The sequence below is a fragment of the Vombatus ursinus genome, unplaced genomic scaffold, assembly GCF_900497805.2.
Source record: "Vombatus ursinus unplaced genomic scaffold, bare-nosed wombat genome assembly UNPS02014775.1, whole genome shotgun sequence".
NCBI lineage: Eukaryota > Metazoa > Chordata > Mammalia > Diprotodontia > Vombatidae > Vombatus > Vombatus ursinus.
The window spans coordinates 1,849,121-1,869,415 of record NW_020954553.1 but is presented as its reverse complement, the minus strand read 5'-3'; the positions used below and the strand labels follow the sequence as shown (position 1 = coordinate 1,869,415).

At 42.0% G+C, this 20,295-nt stretch overlaps 1 pseudogene; it reads left to right on the top strand.

Annotated features, from left to right (window-relative positions):
• The first annotated feature begins 8,837 nt into the window (after positions 1 to 8,837).
• LOC114044963 lies at positions 8,838 to 9,639 on the top strand (annotated as a pseudogene).
• The last annotated feature ends 10,656 nt before the right edge of the window (positions 9,640 to 20,295 follow it).

Below are 20,295 nucleotides of genomic sequence, written 5' to 3'. Positions count from 1 at the left end.
TGTGTGTGTGTGTGTGTGTGTGTGTGTGTGTGTGTGTGTGTGTGTGTGTGTATCCTAAGCCCTTTTATATAGTCGTGGCTTTAAATCACTTCACCTTCCAAAGGGAATGGCGATTATCCACATCAAAGTCTTTTTCTTTATCCATTTCCCTTTCTTTTCAGATTGAGATTGTGTTCAAATAGATCAGGTTGCCATTACACACTATATTTTATAATTTGTGGTTGATTTTGACTTTCAGTCTAACAAGTTGATGGTCCACATAGAGACAGGTGATTTGGAAATTACTTCTAAATTGATATTTAGTAATTTTCTGTCCATTAAGATACAATCAATTGCATTTTTATGTGCTTGCATTGGGTGCTCTCTATAACCAGTACCCTTCAACTCTTCTTGAAAAGAATATTCATGGTACATAGAAGCAAGAGCCTCTCCATTTTGCAGTAGAAAGAACACTGAATTTGGAGTCAGAAAACTTGGGTTCAAATCTTGGCTCTGTCCCTGCTTAGCTCTGTAATGTTGGGCAAGCCACTTCCCTTCTCTGGGCCTCAGTTTCCTCATTTATTAAATGAAGGGGGCTGGGCTAGATAACTACAAAGTCACTTCCAGATTATACTTTTATGATCCTATGACTTGTATCAGTTCTGTAAGATTTACCCTCTTTTATTTCTTAATCTCAACCCCATTTTCCAATATATTTTTGCCCATCCTCATCTAAACTAGACACTAAAGTGTGTCTTGACTTATTTTGGTGGAATTTCTCTACCTTCTCATTCTTTTGCAACAAATACTAATAAGCAACAATTCTCTTTATTATTGTTGTTATTCTTTTGCTTAATTTCATCATTGCCACTTTGTAATTTGTTGGGCTGTTTTTTGCACAACAGACAGCTCCATACTGGAAACCTTTCCATTTTGGTGAGAACCAAAAAAATGTGAACTCCATTGACATAGCTGAGTGATGTTCTGGGGATGGTGGCGGATGAGTGACAGAATATAGGGAATCCTATCACCTATAACCCAGTGTCACCTACATTCCATAATGAGGCATCCACATAGGACTTTTGTGTCTACATACAGAGAAAGATGTGGAGATCAACTTGGGATTTGTATTTCTTGACCATTCCCACCCACCAAGGAATTTACAGATCTTTGAAACCTCTCCACACCCAAAGCCTAGGTCCAGGTGGGGAGTACAGCAGGTCCCTAATAAGTGTTTTGGTATTAATGGATTATATCCTAGGAACTATCGATCTATCCTGCCCCATCTTCTCCAACATTCCAACTTTTCTGCCTTAGAGATTTGTCTAGAAGTGCCTCCATGCAGATAAATGACAGAATTGGGAAAGGATTAGGTTGGACAGCAACTCTGCTCCTTGGAAGCCATTCTGAAAAAATAATTACACTAAACTACAGCCTCAGAATGGATTCTGTTGTTCCTTGGCCAAAGAGCTGCTTAGAAGCTGGTCTGTCGATTTTCCTCCACACTGCAGGACTAATAGGAATGGAAGGAACAGCTCTGCCCGCTATAGCATTCCCAAAATCTTGTCCAGTTTTCTGCACTGGGACTACATGATGCTCTCTATGAAACAACAGCCGCACACTCCATTCTCTGTATGCTACTATACACACCCCATCTCCTGCGCCCCACCACACACATCCCATCATCCATATTATCACACATATTAGGTCTGCTACGCCATCATCCAGCATCAACACTCCACAACCTGTTCCCTTCACCCACATCCCGTTATCCATACACTGCTCCCCTTACCCCATCACTTGAACTGAATCTATATCACTGTACTGTTATCACCCTTTCCCCTACATCACCTGTACTATCAGTCACACCTTAACATCTAAACCACATCATTTGCACTCCATTATCTGTACTTCTTTATCCACACCCTGTCACCATTATGCCATCACCTACACTCTCACTCATATTCCTTTGCCTGTACTCTATCACTCATACCCCTTCACCTACACCCCATCATCCACACTCCATTACCTAGATTCCATCACCCACTCTCTGTCACCAGCATTCCATCACCTCCACACTCCATTACCTGCACTCCATCACTCCTACTCCATCACCCCTACCCCTTAACCCACTGTCTCCCATATCTCATCATCTGCAATCTGTCACTTGTACTCCATCGCTTAAAACCTACAACTAAGACCCCATCAGCCATATTATCCTATAGTGTGAGATTACAGAGATGCATATTTCAGCTTGATATTTAAAGAGAAACTTCCTAGCTGTCAGAACTATCCAAAAATGAAATGGATTACCTCAGGAGAGAATGGGCTTCAAAGTATCAGAGGTTTTTGAGCAGTCATTGATGGCCCCTTGCTGGGGAGGCCAAAGAAGGAGAATCCCTGTTTAGATGAAAGTTTGACTAGATGACCTCTGGGATAACTTATATCTCCTATCTTCCATCTCTTATATTCTATGATTCCCATAAAAGCTGATAGAAGATTGAACATTACTAGTATCCCTCAGTATTCTCTTCTCCCCCAACTACTTCAGCCCATTTTTTATCATTCATGGTTCCACAATCCAGTGAAATGTAGTTATAGTTTTTTAGAATCATATCAACCAATCAGCAAGCATTTGTAAATGTGCAACTACTATGTGCCCTACATTATGCTAGGCACTGGGGATCCAAGTGTGAAGAATAAAATGATCCCTATTGGCAAGGAACTTATATTCTAATTGAAAAGACAGCAAGCACATATGTAAATACACACAGCATGCATATAAAGTGAACAAATAAAAGTATATACAAGGTAGTTAAATACAAAGTAATTTGGGAGGGAAGGCACTAGCAATCAGAGGAACTGGGAAAGGCTTCATATAGAAACTGCTGTGAGCTGTGTCTTAAAGAAAGAGGAGGGGGCAGCTAGGTGGTGCAGTGGATAGAGCACCAGCCCTGAAGTCAGGAGAACTTGAGTTCAAATCCAGCCTCAGACAAAACACTTGACACTTACTAACTGTGTGACCCTGGGCAAGTCACTTAACCCTAATTGCCTAAAAAAAAGAGAGAGAGAGAGAGAAGGACTGAGGCAAGTGGGCAAAGAGGAAGTGTAGGATGGCCAGTTCAAGGCACAAAGATAGGAAATGGAGTGTCTAGTGTAAGGATCATGGAGAAGGCCACATCTGGCTGGATCACAGAGTGCAGAGGAGCAATGTCCATTGATGTTGGAAGGACAGGTTGACTCTGGGTTTAAGAGGTTTTCAAAGACAAACACTGGAGTTTATATAATGCTCCTAGAGGCAACAGGACATCGCTGATGTTGAGAAGGGTAATTACATGCAGTGTCAGATCTACACTTATAGAAAGTTACTTAGACAGCTGCATGCCCGATGGACTGACATTGTGAGAGACTCGAGACAGGAAGACCGATGGGGAGGCTGCCACAGTAATCTAGGCAGGAGGGGATGAGGTCTGAAACTGAAGAGGTAACTGTGAGTGGACAGAAAGGCAAATGTGAAAGATGTAAAAACCACAAGATCTGGCCTCTGATTGGATGTATGGGATGGGGGAGTCCAGGACAAAACTGATGTTATGAGCCAGGGAGGCTGGAGGAGATGGAACCTTCAACAGAAATAGGGAAGCTTAGAAGGGGGAGGGTTTAAGGGAAAAGACAATGAGTTCAGTTTTGGCTGTGTTTCGTTTGAGATATTTCTAGGACATCTAGTTTGAAATGGCCAATAGGCAATCGGTGACCCTTGGGGAAAGACTGAGTCTGGATTTACAGTTCTATGAGTCCTCTGCTAAGAGATGGTAATTAAACCCATGGGAGCCAATCAGGTTACCAGGAGAGAGGGGGCCATGTCCAGTCATCCTGATCTATATCTGGCCACCGGACCCAGATGGTTCCCGAGGAGAAAGTGAGGTTAGTGACTTTGCACATCTCTCCCTCACTTAAATCCAATTCACTTGTGAGTCATGGCATCATTTTCCTGATGTCCACTAGACCACTAGTTATTTTAGTTGCAATTATAGTTTTGGAGACAGAAGGGATGGATCTCAGAGGTCATCTAACCCACCCCCTTCCCCATTTTGCAGACAAGGACACTGAAGCTTAGGTGTTTTAAGGCTAACTGCCTTACAGGGAGTGGCAGAGCTAGGATTTTCTCTAGTCTTTCCTAAATCTCTGGTCCCCAGAAGTCAGTAGACCACCAGGGCTAATTCCCCATCTAGCCTCTCCATGTTTCTCCCTACTAGCCAGCAACATCTTTCACATTGATTGACCATAATCCATATTCCTTGTGGTCACACACCTGGACTTCTCTCCACACCTGCATTCACACCTCAATACAGATATGGGACACTTCTCAGGACACACACCACTTTTCTGTTTTTCATTGTGTCAAGAAACAAAATCCGCAATTGGAAGTTGCAGGTTCTTTTTTTTTTTCAGGTAGCAGGATCTCATTCTAATTTTCTGCAGCAGGAACCCAATTTTTCAAGTGATAATTATAATAATTAAAAATTCTGTTATCAGCTGAAGTAAAAGAATGCAAAGCATGTAGCAGAAGCTGAAGAGGAAGCAGGCAGCAGGCAGTGAGTTTTCTGATAATGAGATCTATCTCAGAAATTTCCCCAAATCCCCAGATAATTCCATGACATTTTCTCCAGGGGGAAAAGAATGATTGCTCATTTTCCAAGAGCTATTCCATCTTCCAAGGTCACTGCCACCCATGCACTGGAGAAATGTCTAGACACAATCAGTTAGCGTAGGAAAATAGGCACAGGCTGGGGTAAACAGAGGCCACGGTGATCCACTGACCTTTGAAGACCAGAGATTTTGAAAGGACTAGGAGGAAAATCTCACTGGGTTGTGTTGACATGAATAATCAAAACTGGGTCAACAAAGCTGGGTTTACAGATAATAGAAAAAAGAAGAGCCCAGAGACAAGTATAACAGCCCATCTTCTACTGCCCGTTCTAATAAGAACTGGTGTCTCAGAGCAGGCAAGAAACTTACAGTTTATTTTGTCCAACCCATGCCTAGGCAGAAATTCCATCTGTAACAAGTGGTTTGAAAACTTCTGTTTAAAGACTCCCAGCAATGGAAACCCCCGTACCTCCCAAGGTAACCCCATTTACTTTTCAACAGTTGTCACCATTAGAGAGTCTTCCTCAAAATGAAGTGGCATGCCACTCCCACCCCAAGCCAGGGGCCATGTCCTGAGGACCAGCCCCGTTGGTACTGTGTGGTGCTAACTTGTGGGAAACTTGACTCCTGATTGGCTGAGAGTCCCCTGGCCCCTCCATGTAGTAGACCTGCATAAGTAGAAAAAAGACTTCAGATTAGGAGAGACTGCTGGGAGAGGCTGAGAAGGAGCTCAAGAGAGAGGGGTGAGAGGCAGGTGCCAACTTTTGAATGACAGATGGGAGATTTTCCCAGAGCCACAGTCATGTGGAGAAATCAGCCCTCGATATGCCCCTGGATTTCCTGTGTCTACAACCCAAGAGGCTACTCAAAGCTAGCTCTGCCCTGGTAAAATCATTCTCTCTCTGCCCCCAAGGAGCTCATTTACTCTTATGTATTCATTTATCTCTTCTAATCTGCATAACTCCTCCAATTTCTGTTTACTACTTACTTTGATAAAGAGGTTTACTAGCTATTGGGATTTTTTGTGTAACCAGCATTCGGTTGCAAGGAGCTAAACTGGCGAGAATAAGTTATATGTTACCATCCCCTTTAGAATAAACAGAAAGTCTCTTTTATTCTGAACCCTTGAAAAAGAGAGCATAAAACCCCAAGACTATGAATATTTGAAGTATGGCAGACAGATAAGACTCTAGTCCAATACTCCTCTTGGAGAGAGCAGGTTGAAGAAGTGATCATCCACATTCTAATCACATTCTAGCTAAGTCTTCTCTTCTAGAGGCTAGGAATGCCCTTGCTTCAACTGAGCCTTGGTTGGCATGGTCAAGTCAACAAGCATTTATTAAGACCTACTAGGACACCGAGGGTAAAGGGTCGGCGACTGGGAGATGAAGACACTGATAGGAGGGGAAAGACCTGGTGAAATTTCTGCAGGAGTTTTGATTGGGAATGAACAAATTCCAAAGATATGCAAAACCACAGGCCCAAAATATTCTGAATTCAACAATTGGGGTGCTATTGGTCCTTCCTGTAAACAAGAACAGCCCCACCAGCAGCTGCACAAATACTGGCCTGTGCCCATTCTCCGCAAGTACTTATAAGCAGATGTGCCAATGTCCCTGCTGCTCTCAGATTTGCATAAATGCCATCTACTTCTCAGCAGATAGAAATCCATGTGGAAAAGGCCCAGAACCGGGTTGGGAATTTTTTGGGTTAGTAAAGCCAGGGGTTCCATCAGCAGTTTCCCTGCTCTATTCTGCCCTGCCCAGGACTAAATTAGATGCCTATTCAGACACTAGAGCAAATGAGAACAGGAATAAAGCCTCTAGTATGTGTAAAGCCCTTGCCAATTACAAATTGGTCTCTTAGTTATAATTAACAGCTAAAACTCACCTAGCAAGAGGGAAATTTGATGCAAAGGATCAAATGCTGAATGTGGAGTGCTGAGGACCCAGGTTCAAATCCTGTTTCTAGTAGCTCAGTAGCTATGTGACCAAAGGCAAGTCACTTAACTCTCTGAGCCTCAAGCTCCATGTATTTCTATAGCATTTAATATCACTTATCTTGCTTGATGCTCATAATAACCCTCTGAGGTACCATAGAAAATAAAGACATTATTATTCCCATTTTATGGATGAGGAAACTGAGTTCTAAGAGTTTAAGTGACTCAAGTCAGGTCATACAACTAGTAAAGGTTCATGCATAAGTCAAGACATCACTCTCTTCAAGAACAAAGGACCGCCATCAACAACAAGGGTAAGATTCCAATCCAAGACTCCTGAATCTAAAGCCAGAGCACTTCATAGTGTACCACACTGTTTCCATAGGACAAGCTGATATTATAATGCTATTGCCCTCAAAGATTTACAAAATGCTTTGAATATATAATCCACTGAGTCTCCAATTTTGTACCACACACATCGTACCAAGCCTGTGGACTTCATAAAGAGACATGAGTGAGATGATAGTACAAACAGGTAGAGTTGGAACTTGGCAAATGACCGGACCTAAAGAGGAGTCATTCAACAAGCAATATTTAATTTGGTAAGAAGTGTCCAGTGGAGTGCCCCAAGGATCTGGGCTTGGCCCTCTGCTGTTCAACCTTCTTTTTTTTTTCAGTGATTTGGATGGTGATAATAATGATACACTTATCAGATTTGTAGAGCACATGAAGCTAACATGTTAAATGACAGAGTTGGGCCTCCGGAATAGGGGAACCAATCAATTAAGATGAAATTTAATAGTGATAAAGTTCTACAGATGATGACAAAATCACAATTACAAGATGGCGCAGGGGCAGCAAGATAGGAATAACAAGCATAATAATGATAGCTAGCATTAATAGAGCACTTTGAGTTTTGAAAAGTACTTTAGATGTGTTATGTCATTTTGTCCTCATAACAAGACTCCATTTTATCTCCATTTTCACAGTTGAGGAAATTAAGACAGGTAATGGTTAAGTGATTTGCCCAGGGTCACAGCCAGTAAAAATCTGAGACAGGATTCAAACTCAGGTCTTTCTGACTCCAGGTCCAATGCTCTATCAACTGTTCCACTTAGCTGCCTCAATATACACATTCTGTGTTGTTGTTGTTGTTGTTTTTTTAAGGGAGAGTTGGTAAACTTAATGTACTGTGCAGTCAGTATCAGCCCCCAAACACTTAATGACAGCCCCCAAAACACTTAATGAGATATTATTAGATGTCATATGCACCATAAAGGACTGAAATGCTAAAGTAAGAAATCAAAAGATAATTGGAATAACAGGCAAGTTTGGCCTTGGAGTGCAAAATGAAGCAGGGCAGAGACTGATGGAGTTTTGTCTAGATAGCTCACTGGTCATAGCAAACCCTCTTTTTCAACAACCCACAAGGCAACTCTACACATGGACATTACCAAGTGGTCAATATAGAAATCGGATTGATTGTACACTTTGCAGCCAAAGGTAGGGAAGCTCTGTATAGTCAGTTAAACAAGAACCAGAGCTGACTGTGATCATGAGCTTCTGATTGTAAAAATTAGACTTAAATTAAAGAAAGTAGGGGAAGCCATCAGATCATATAGGTATGATCTAAATAACATCCCTTATGAATATGAAGTGGAGGTGATGAATAGATTTGGTCGATAGAGTGCCTAAGGAACTATGGACAGAGATTCACAATATTGTATAGGAGGCAGCAACAAAAAATATCCCAAAGAAAAAGAAGAGCAAGAAAGCAAAATGACTGTCTGATGAGGTTTTACAAATAGCTGGAGGAAAGAAAGAAAATGAAAGATAAAGGAGAAAGAGAAATATATGCTCAGCTGAATGCAGAATTACAGAGAATAGCAAGGAGAAAAAGGTTTTATTAAATAAGCAATGCAAGGAAATAGAAGAAAACAGGGAAAGATGAATTCTCCTCAAGAAAATTAGAGCTGGGGCAGCTAGGTGATTAAGTGAATAGAGCACTGGCCCTAGAGTCAGGAGGACCTGAGTTCAAATCCAGTTTCAGACACTTGACACTTACTAACTGTGTGACCCTGGGCAAGTCACTTAACCCCATTGCCTAGCCCCGCCAAAAGAGAGAGAGAGAGAGAGAGAGAGAGAGAGAGAGAGAATAAAATTAAAACTATCGTTCCTTGTATCCCCTCCTGTCCTGCCCAGGTGCTGGGCTACCTTGATGGGAAAGCAGTCAAGGTAGGAAACCAGGTGGACAGGACAGAGCTATGGGAATATGGACAGCTCCTTGGGAGAAATTGGTTTCTGGGTGGATAGAACACCTGTTCATGAAGCTGCCCAACAAGGTGAAACCTTGCAGCTACAGTAACTGATTGAGAATGGTGCTTATGTCAACCTGACCACTGTGGACTCCATCATCCCTCTCCATGAGGCTGACCTTCAAGGTCAGGCACAATGTGTGAAACTTCTGCTGGCTGCTAGAGCCCAGGTGGATGCCCGGAACATTGGTGGCAGTACCCTTCTTTGTGATGCCTGTGCCTTGAGCAGCATTGAACGTGTGAAGCTACTGCTTTCTCATGGGGTGAAGGTCAGCCCACTGCTGTATACTTCATCCTGCTCCATGAAACCTGCATGAATGAATGTTCTGAATGTGTGTGGTTTCTCACTGATGTTGGGGCTAATCTAGAAGCCCATGACTACCATTCTGGTACTCCTTTGCACATTGTCTGTGCAAAAGAGCACCTGGATTGTGAAAGTGCTACTTAATGCAGGAGTCAGTGTGAATGCAGCAAAATTGCATGAGACAGCTCTTCATCGTGCAGCCAAAGTAAAGAATGTAGACCTAATTGAGATGCTAGTGGAGTTTGGAGGCAACATCTATGCCCTGGACAATCAAGGAAAGAAGCCTTCTGATTTTACTTGGAGCAGCAGTGCCTCTGCTAAATGCTTTGAGTATTATGAAGAGACCTTGTCACAACTTTGCAGAGTGAGCTTGAGGAAGTCCACTGGAATCAGAGGGCTTGAGAAAACTGCTAAGTTTTCCTCCAAGGCTGATCAATTACCTTTCATACAACTAAGACAAAGACATGGAAGACAGAAGTGGTCTTGGGATTTCATCCTGTGTTGCTATAATTACTCTTCCCAATACCTGGCAGAGAAAAATGACTTTTGTGTCTGTAGTGGTATTAAAACCATATATAGAACATTTCCACCTGTCCCTCTGTTCTATCAGAGAAATTATTTCAAGTGTAATAAGAAAGCACTGGCTCTTAGTTCTTTATAGTAGACATGCTTCTGGGATGGCACATACTGGAATTTGTACTTTAATCTTGTCACTGTCACAGCTGGCAAGTTAGTGAGTGCAAAAGAAGTTGCTACAGTCGAGGCTTCCTTTATTTGATGAACTTCCCCAAAGCGACTCACAGTATAAAGTGTAATTCAGAGCAGAGAGGGAAATGACAATTGTGGATCTCTCTATGGAGACTTCCGAGACTCCATATCTTTCCCATACAGGGTAGGAGCTCGGGTTGATGTTTGGTGCTCTTGTATAACTGATTACATTTCACAGGTAACTTCTTTAGGATTATATGTTTATAGATAAGAGTGGCCTGTAGTTCAAATGCCTAGGGAAAACTAAAGGGCAATCCCTTTAGATCATTGACAGCAGGACCCTGAAATAACTGCTCTATAAATATCCTTCCATGTGCATTCCCTGTTTTGCATAGTAGCAGGGTGCAAAAAAGCCCACTGAGGCTAAAGGGATTTCTGTTTCTCAGGAAGCTTTTTATGGGTCTGAGTTGGGGAGGGTGATGACTGCAGCCTGGGGACAATGCTTGTATTGACTGCAAGGAGTTCAGTCCACTACTAGTTTATTTCAAGACTGAAGACCTGGTAAAGAACAGCATAGTATTTGCACAGGGGAGGGAGAATCTACTGCCTTTATAATGGCTGAAGATTTCACTTTTTTCAAAGTGGTTCCCTACCTCACAGGTAAAGTTAAAACCTTCTCATTTGGACAATCTTTTTTTTTTTCAGTTTTCAACATTCACTTCCATAAGATTTTGAGTTCCAAATTTTCTCCCCCTTCCTCTCCTCCCCATAACAGTGTGCAATCTGGTATAGGCTCTACATATACATTCATATTAAATATATAGTCACATTAGTTACGTTGTAAAGAAGAATTTGGACCAATGGGAGAAACCACGAGAAAGAAGAAACAACAAAAGAGAGAGAGAGAGAGAGAGAGAGAGAATAGTATGCTTTGATCTGCATTCAGACCCTATAGTCCTTTCTCTGTATGTGGATAGCATTTTCTATCATGAGACTTTTGGAGTCGTCTTAGATCCTTGCATTGCCGAGAAGAGCTAAGTCTATCAAAGTTAGTCATCGCACAATGTGGCTGTTACTGTGTACAATGTTTTCTTGATTCTGCTTATTCCATTCAGCATCAGTTCATGTAAGTCTTTCCAGGTTTTTCTGAAGTCTGCCTGTTCATCATTTCTTATGGAACAGTAGTATTGCATCACATTCATATATGACAACTTGTTCAACCATTCCCCAAATGATGGGCATCCCCTCAACTTCTAATTCTTGGCTGCCACAAAAAAAGCTGCTACAAATATTTTTGTGAATGTGGGTCTTTTTCCCATTTTTATAATCTCTTTGGGATACAGACCTAGAAGTGGTATTGCTAGGTCAAAGGGTATGCACAATTTTATAGCCCTTTGGGCATAGTTCCAAATTGCTCTCCAGAATGGTTGGATCAGTTCACAACTCCACTAACAATGCATTAATGTTCCAATTTTCCCACATCTTCTCCAACATTTATCATTTTCCTGTTTTGTCATGTTAGTCAATCTGATAGGTGTGATGTGATACCTCAGAGTTGTTTTAATTTTCATTTCTCTAAACAATAGTGATTTAGAGCATTTTTTATATGACTATATATAGCTTTAATTTCTTCCTTGGAAAAATGCCTATTCATATCCTTTGATCATTTACCAATTGGAGAATGACTAGTATTCTTATAAATTTGACTCAATTCTCAGTGTATTTTAGAAATGAGGCCTTTATCAGAGACACTGGCTGTAAAAAAATTGTTTCCCAGCTTTCTGCTTCCCTTCTAATCTTGGCTGCATTGACTTTGTTCATGCAAAAACTTTTCAATTTAATGTAATCAAAATTATCCATTTTCTATTTCATAATGTAGAACCTACAATGAGCAAATGATTGATTTAAGATTGGGAAAGGAGTACAACAAGGCTCTATATTGTCACCTTATATGCAGAGTACATCATGAGAAATGCCAGAGTAGATAAAGCACAAGTTGGAATTAAGATTGCCAGGAGAAATATCAACAATCCCAGATATGCAGATGATACCATTCTGATGGCAGAAAGTAAAGAGGAATTAAGAAGCCTCTTGATGAGGGTGAAAGAGGAGAGTATAAAAGCGACTTTGAAACTTAACATAAAAAAAAAAAAAACTAAGATCTTGGCAACTGGTCCTGTCATTTCCTGGCACATATAGGGAGAAGAAATGGAAGCAGTGTCAGATTGTATATTCTTGGGCTCAAAGATCACTGCAGACAGAGACTGCAGCCATGAAATTAAAAGACACTTGCTCCTGGTTTTTCCAGTAGCAATGTATGGCTGAGAGAGTTAGACTGTAAGGAAAGCTGAATACTGCAGAAATGACACTTCCGAATTGTGATGCTGGAGAATTTTGAGAGTCCCTTGGACAGCAAGGAGATCAAATCAGTCAATACTTAGAGAAATTAATTCAGACTATTCACTGGAAGGTCAAATAATGAAGCTGAAGCTTAAATACTTTGACAACACAATGAGAAGAAGGGACTCATTAGAAAAGACCGTGATGAGGGGAAACATTGAAGGCAAAAGGAGAAGGGAGTGGCAGAGGATAAGATGAATAGATAGTGTCATGGAAGCAGTGAACATGAGCTTGGACAGACTTTGGGAGATAGTAGAGGATAATAGGGTCTTGTGTGTTATGGTCCATGGGGTCACAAAGAATTGGACATGACTGAATGACTGAACGACAACAAAAGAGACATAGAGTCTAGAACAAGGGAGGTAATAATGGTTCTATATTCTGGCTCAGTCAGACAACATTTGGAGTACTGTGTTCACTTTTGAGCATCACATATTAAGCATCACATACAAAAGTGAATCCAGAAAAGGGCAAACGGAGGGCTAAAAGAACCAAAGTCCATGCCATACAAGGATAAGTTGAAGGAAATGGGGAGGTTTAGCCTGGAGAAGAAAAGACTTTAAAAGGACATGATACAAATACCTCAAGAGATCACCACATGGAACAGACATGAGGTCAGTGTATCCAGATACAGTGCTATGCTGGTAAATATTTAACAACTGGCTCTCTGAAAAGACATGGCACACTTTTAAGTCTGATGTTCCATTATTAACATTTTCCCCATCATCTTCTTAAGTCTAGACAGTCAACAACGAAGCCCTGATGTGTGTTGTTCAGTCACGCCCAACTCTTTTTGACTGCATTTGGGGTTTTCTTGACAAAGATGCTGGAGTGGTTTGCCATTTCCTTCTCCAGCTCATTTTACAGATGAGGAAACTGAGGCAAACAAGGTTAAGTGACTTGCCCAGAGTCACACAGTTAGTGTCTGAGGCCAGATTTGAATTCAGGAAGATGAGTCTTCCTAATTCCCAGTCCAGTGCAGTGATCCCCCGCACCACCTAGCTGCATTAACATGTAGTGTTTACTGATTTCTGAGGTGTAAATGCTTTGCTAAAAAAAAATTAACATTCAGCTCTTAGAAACAAGTTTGAGCTGGCTCCAGTACACCCCTGCCTAGATGTCTCTCACCCACCTTCCCATCAGTGCCTAAACTTTCCCCATTAGTAATTCCAAATCAAGGGAAAACAATGTCAAGAAAGCCCAGAGAGGAGAGAGGAGAGGATGATCAGCAATGTCACAGGCTGCAGAGAGGTCAAGAAGGGTGAGGATTGAGAAAAGGATGTTGGATTTGCCAGTTAGGAGATCTCTGCCCACTTTCAAGAGGTCAGGTTCCATTGAATGAATAGGTCAGAAGTCATTAAGCACACGTTTGGTACACTTTCAGGGACCCCTAAGAGGTAGCCTGGTTTGTTACCTCCTTTCCTGCTGGTAGAATTTTTTTCTTTTATTACTCCCGGGCTAAGAGTGGGAGAATGGGGAGGGGCAGGAATCTAAGGTCCCTTATGGGGGTCTTCATCTACCATGGATATCAAAATCTCTGGGCAGTCATCCCGGAAAGTTATTTCTTTGCAGGGGATATATGAGAGAGGGGAGATCAAAGACAGGGAATTGGGGGCTGTTCTCTGCACACTTCTACCTTGATCTGAGCTAGTTCATCATGGTCCCTCTTCACCTGAAGATGCTATGCTCAATCTCTTCTCTCACTCTTTTCTCTTGGATGGAGTCAGGGGGTGGGGTGCCAGAGGAGGGGAAGATGGGAAGAAAATAGCAAGGAAATGTTGAGGAGAGAAAGGAAAAGGAGAGGAAAAAGGGAAGGTGGGGTGTCAAGAATCAACCAAATCAACAAGCATTTATTAAGCACCTACTACATACCTGACTCTATGCTAATCTCTGGGGAAACAAAACCAAAAATGAAACCGTCCCTGCCCTCATAAGATTATCTAGACAGAACGAGTAAAATAATATACACAATGATGACAATATAAATTAAAATAACATGTAAAAAGGCTAAAAATAAGCAGTTAAAATGACCAAGGTTGGCCCAGGAGAAGAGATTAGAAAGTGCACTTCTTTGTGAAGGTGGGGGACTATAGGTGTGGATAATTGTATATACTGTCAGACTCTATTTTGCTGAACTGCCTTTTCTGCCTCTCTCTTTTTAAAAATAGTCTTCATTATAAAGAATGGCTTTCTTGGTAAGGGAGAGGGAAAGGGATATAAGCACAAATTATATCAACAAATTGTTTTTATGTCAAAAAAAAGGAAAGTTTTCTAGACCACTGAGACGTTAAGTGACTTACCCAGACTCACATAATCAGTACGTGTCAGAGACAAGACTCGAGCTTCCGCCTGCCTGACTCTAGGGTCAGCTCTATCCACTTACCACCTTGCCTTTCTTTATATTCACACTGATATCCCCCTGGTACAGGACCTCAGGTCTTCTGCAGTGGCCTCACGATTGGCCTCCCTGCCTCAAAGCTCTCCCCATTCCAATTCATCCTAAACACCATGATAAAGTGATTTTCCTCCTTAAAAAAATTCAATTTCGTTTCATTTTCGGAGCCAAATTCTCTAAAGTGATTTTTCTAAAGCACAAGTCTGACCATGTGACTCCCTCTACTCAATAAACTCCAATGACTCCCTATGACTTCTAGGACCAACTAGAAACTCTTCTGTTTGGTTTTTAAAGCCCTTTACAATCTGGCCCCCACCTGCCTTTTGGGCCTTATTATACATTGTGCATCTTCACATGTTCTATTATCTGGCCAAATCTATCTTTTTGCTCTTCCTCCAGTAAGACAATCCCATTTCCTGCCTCTGGGCTTTCGTACTGGCCCTCCCCTACGACTGGAAGGCTCTCTCTCTTCATCCACACTCCTTAGAAATCCCTAGTTTCTTTTAACTCAGTTCAAGTACCACCTTCAATGGGAACTCTTTCTTGACTCTTTCTTCCCCTGTTTCTGCCAGTGCCCTCAGCCCACCCCCAAACACCACAAGCATTTATTTTGTAAAGTACTTTATTTTCATATGTGAATATTGTCTCCTATTTCAGACTAGAAGCCTTAGGAGTGCTGTGAATTTCTCCTTCTTTTCTTTGTAGCCCTAGGGCCCAGCACAGAACCCTATGGCACATGGCAGACATTTAATAAAGGTTGTTGAGTGATTGATTTGAATGAGAATATGTCCTTATTTCATTTTCTAAAATTTCATTAATTTACCCATCACTGGCATAGTAGGTAGAGCGTCAGCCCTAAAGTCAGGAAGGCCTGGGTTCAGCTCCTGCCTCAGAAACTTAGTTGCTGTGTGATCCTGGATAAATTACATGACCCCTGTAAGTCTCAGTTTTCTCATCTATAAAATGGGGATAATACCTATAATACATACCTATGGTGTTGTTTGTTTGTCTGGGAGGGAAGCAGAGGGAGCTGACATGAAATAGCCAATGTAAAGCACTTGGCAAAGTTTAAAACCCCATCTATGTACATGTCAATTATTACTATTATTCCCAGTGACAAATAGGAATCTTAGCCACATCTTGCTCCAACCCTTTTTCCCCCTCCATCTCCTCTTACCAGATTGGGAAGAACAGGAGAGAAAGGGGAGAGATGAGTGAAGAAGATAAGGTACAATAATTCAACCACTTAAGACCTTTGCAAATTTGACTACCTGTATAAGCCACATAATTCTTCTACTCAATAAACTTCAATGGCTCTCTGTTACCTCTGGTATCAAAAGAGACTTCTGTTTGGCTTTAAAAACCCTTCATAACTTGGTTCCAACCTACCCCAATTTCTAGCCCAATTACTCCCATTCATGAACAATACCGTCCAGCCTAACTGGCCTCTTACTGTTGCCCATAAACAACACTGCATTTCCTCTCACCATGCCTTTGCCTTAACTGTTCCTCACACGTGGCATGCAGTTCCTCCTCTCCTCTGCTTTTCAGGATTCTTAGTTTGTTTCAGAGCTCAGCTCAAGAGCCACCTTGTCTGGGAAGCCTTTCCTGATGCCCCCCTCTCCAAAATTGCCAGTTCCTTCCCCCCCTCATCTCTGTCTCCTCACCTCCCAGACAAAATTATCTTGTACCATTTTTTGTACATACCTGCATAGCCACATGCTGTCTCCCCTGACTAGATAATAAGCTCCTAAGGACAGGGACTTGGTCAGTCAACAATTAAGCACCTACTATGTGCTAAATGCTAGAGATACAAAGAAAGGCAAAAACAGTACTGCCCTCGAGAAGCTCACAGTATCATGGAAGAGATAACATGAATATAGCTAGGTACATCTAAGATACATGTAATAATATATATTAATGTGTAATATTATTACATCATATATACTTATATAATATTAATATAGTTATATATTATTTTATATATGGAATATAGGTATTGATAGAAGGCACCTTAGGAGGAAGGCAGTGGTGGGGAAGGGGGTGAGAGGGAGGGAACAAGGAAAGGCCCCACTTTTGTCTTTGTATGTGCCCAGTGCAGGGCAAATAAAAGCATTTAGTCAGTGATTGTTGACTGGCTAATTGATTGATGCCTATGATGGGGACCCCCACCTAACAGCATCCATCCATTCTGTAAAAATACCTGTTTAGACAAAACAACATTACCGAGGGGCAATTAACTCCTTGGAACAATATGATGACCTCTGTGAAAGGGCAATCGACCAAACAGCATTGTCCTGGGGTTTTGCCTTTATTTATTAATGATATTGATTGGAGTGACCTGGCTTGGCGAATGCCTGAGTTTGTTCCCTTAACTACCTAATAATTTAACCTCACCTTCCTCCAAGACTTCAAGGAAGGCAGCGTGCTCTGGATGTGGATGGTCAGGGGACAAGCTCGTGCTGGGCACTGTGCTAACCACTGGGGTTACATAGAAAGACAAAAGATAGCCTACAAAGGATAGCCAGAGAAGAGGAAAGGTCATCTCAAAGGGAAGGCATGCCCAGTGGGCAGGACCAGGGAAAGTCTCCTATAGAAGGTGAGATGTATGGGGCAGCTAGGTCGTGCGGTGGATAGAGCACCAGCCTTGGAGTCAGAAGGACCTGAGTTCAAATCTGGCCTCAGACACTATCTGTGTGACCCTAGGCAAATCACTGAACCCCATCTGCCTCAAAAAAAAAAGTGAGATGTGAGCTGAGTCTTAAAGGAAGCCAGGATGGTGAGTTGAAGAAGTACGGTATTCCAAGCACTGGAGACAGCCAGCCAATAGCAAGCTGGCACAGAGGGTCTAGAGTGAGGAAGATCTGGGTTTGAACCCCACCCCTGATGCTTAATAGCTGTGTGACCCCTAAAGAATCAGTTTCTTCATCTGTAAAATGAGGATAATAATTCCTATTTTATAGGGCTGCTCTGAGACTGGAATGAGATATTATAATATCTCATTTAATGTAACTGTTGAATTATTTCATATAGGGCAGCTAGGAGGTGCAGTGGATAAAGCATCAGAGTTCAAACCCAGCCTCAGATACTTACTGGCTGTGTGACCCTGGGCAAGTCACTTCACCCTGTTTGCCTCAGTTTCCTCATCTGTAAAATGAGCTGGAGAAGGAAATGGCAAACCCCTCCAGGATCTTTGCCAAGAAAAACCCAAATGGGATCAGGAAGGAGAGTTGGACACAACTAATTGACTCAACCACAAATTATCTCATGTAAAATATTACTGTATTATAGCACAATTATGTTGTGCTGTACAGGCACAGGAACTAGATTTGTGGTTTCCTTGGTAAATGCCTAATGAGGACACTCTCTCTGCCCATGCAGGTCAGCATTCTCTACAACTTAAATTCTTAGGGAGTAGCTAAGAACAACGAGAGGTCTGATGATATGCCGGCAGCCACAGAGCCAACATGTGGCACAGAGAGGACCCGTATTTAAAGTGCTACATAAGTGTCAGTTATTTCTAAGGGGAGGAGAGCTTCCAACTCAACAGCTTACTGAGCATCTCTTGTGCTTTCTGGAGAGAATACAGAGCTTGGAGACAATGTTCCCTGCCCTCACAGAGCTCACCCTGGAGGGTCCTTTGAGTAAATAAATGTGGTATGATTAAAAAAAAAAAAAACAACCTCAAGAGCCAGGTGCCTTGGAGTCCCATCTTGGGTCTGTCATTAACTCTATGTTATCACTGTATGTCTTTAAATAGGTCACTTCATCTCTGAGCCTTGGTTTCCCCCTCTGTTAAAGGAGGGTAATGAGACTTATAAAACCTACCTCACAGGCTTGTTAGAATTTAATATTCCACTTACTCCAGACTCAGCTGCTTACTAGCTATGTGACCCTGGGCAATTCACTTCACCCTGTTTGCCTCAGTTTCCTTATCTGTAAAATGAGCTGGAGAAGAAAATGGCAAACCACTCCAGTATCTTTGCTACAAAACCTCCAAAAGGAGTCATGAAGAGTAGGACATGACTATTTGACTGAAAAACAACAAGGTTTACCACTTCAGGTGATTGTGGGGAGAAAATGAAAAAAATAAAATATTTATTAGGCACCTATTGTGTGCAAACCATTGTCTCAGAGCTAGAGGAAGGATCAAGATCAGGTAAGACATAGTTCCTGCCCATGAGGAGTTTAAACTCTAATGGGGAGCTTACAGTCTCACATGTAATATATGTATAATCTCATTTAAAAGATTCTCTGTTTTTATCATTATAGGCCAGAGGGTTCAATGACTTCCAAAACCATGGAGGGCAGGAAAGGACTGGTAGTAGCTCTTTCACAGATCCACCTACAATCACCACCACCCCCTCATCAAACCTCTTCAGACCTATTAAAGACTAAAAGAATCTACAGGACAGGTTTATGGGTCTTGGTCATAGGCACTGGCCCCTTTCCCCACCCATATCCCCCCCCCATCTAGAGAAGCTTGACCCCTAGAAAGCTGCTCACATCTGACTACAGGCTCCTCCAACCCACCCAGCCATGAACAGAGCCCCAAACCCATCACGGGACCAACGTAGTTGCTCAGCTCAGTGTGTAAAATGTGTAACAAATATGATTTAGGGTAGTTATTGGTGACATCGTATGTTAACGGCCTACAGTTCCTCCACCGACTCCAGGTTTATTAATCCCCCTGGTGGGTTTGGTAAATTCAGGTATAAGTTTTGATTTACAAACCAGCCTTGGCTCCCTGCACCGACGTATGCCACCTGCAATTAGGTCCAGGATTGATTTATCCGCAGGGGACGTGATTTACTTCTTGGGAACCTATGTCTTCCAGGCTGTTCTAATTAAGAGGTTTGATTTACAAACCCAGATCTCCCCAGGAGAGAGAAGGACAACCTGGGTGGAAAGGGATGCAATGTAAAGGAAATCACCAGACTTCGTGAACTCCCAAGACAAAAAAAAAGCATTTTCTGAGGGAGGGAAGGGGGTCCTGGGTTTCAGGGATTTGGAGTTCAGAAGGCCAGTAGTGTGGGTGACATTGGCCTTAGGCAGGCTCACTTGAAGCAGAAAGATTCCCATTCTAGACCCTGGCATTCACTCACTCTGTGACCTTCCACAAGAACCTTTCTTCTTTCTGGAAACCTCTGTTTCCTCACCTGTAAAATGAAGCAGTTGACCTAAATCCAGAGTTTTAATCTTTTTTATGTCATAAATCCCTTTGGCAGTCCAGTGAAGCCTATGGCCCCCTTCCCAGAAGAATATTTTAAATACATTAAATAAAATACATAGGACTGCAAAGGAAACTAATTATATCCAAATATTGTAATCAAAATATTTTTTTAAAACAAATTCACATACCTCAGGTTAATAACCACAGGCCACCTTAGCCTGGGTGGCCCCCACTGCAGAAGCTGTTTTCACCTGTATAGTGCAGGCATGGGGAGCTATCCAGGTGCTATGTGGGAAATGAGCTCACATCATAGACATAAAAATACACACACATACACACATGGAGGGGGTGCAGGACGGGACAGGGAAGGGATAGAGGGAGAAGAAAGAGAGATAAGGGAGAGAGAGAGAGAGAGAGAGAGAGAGAGAGAGAGAG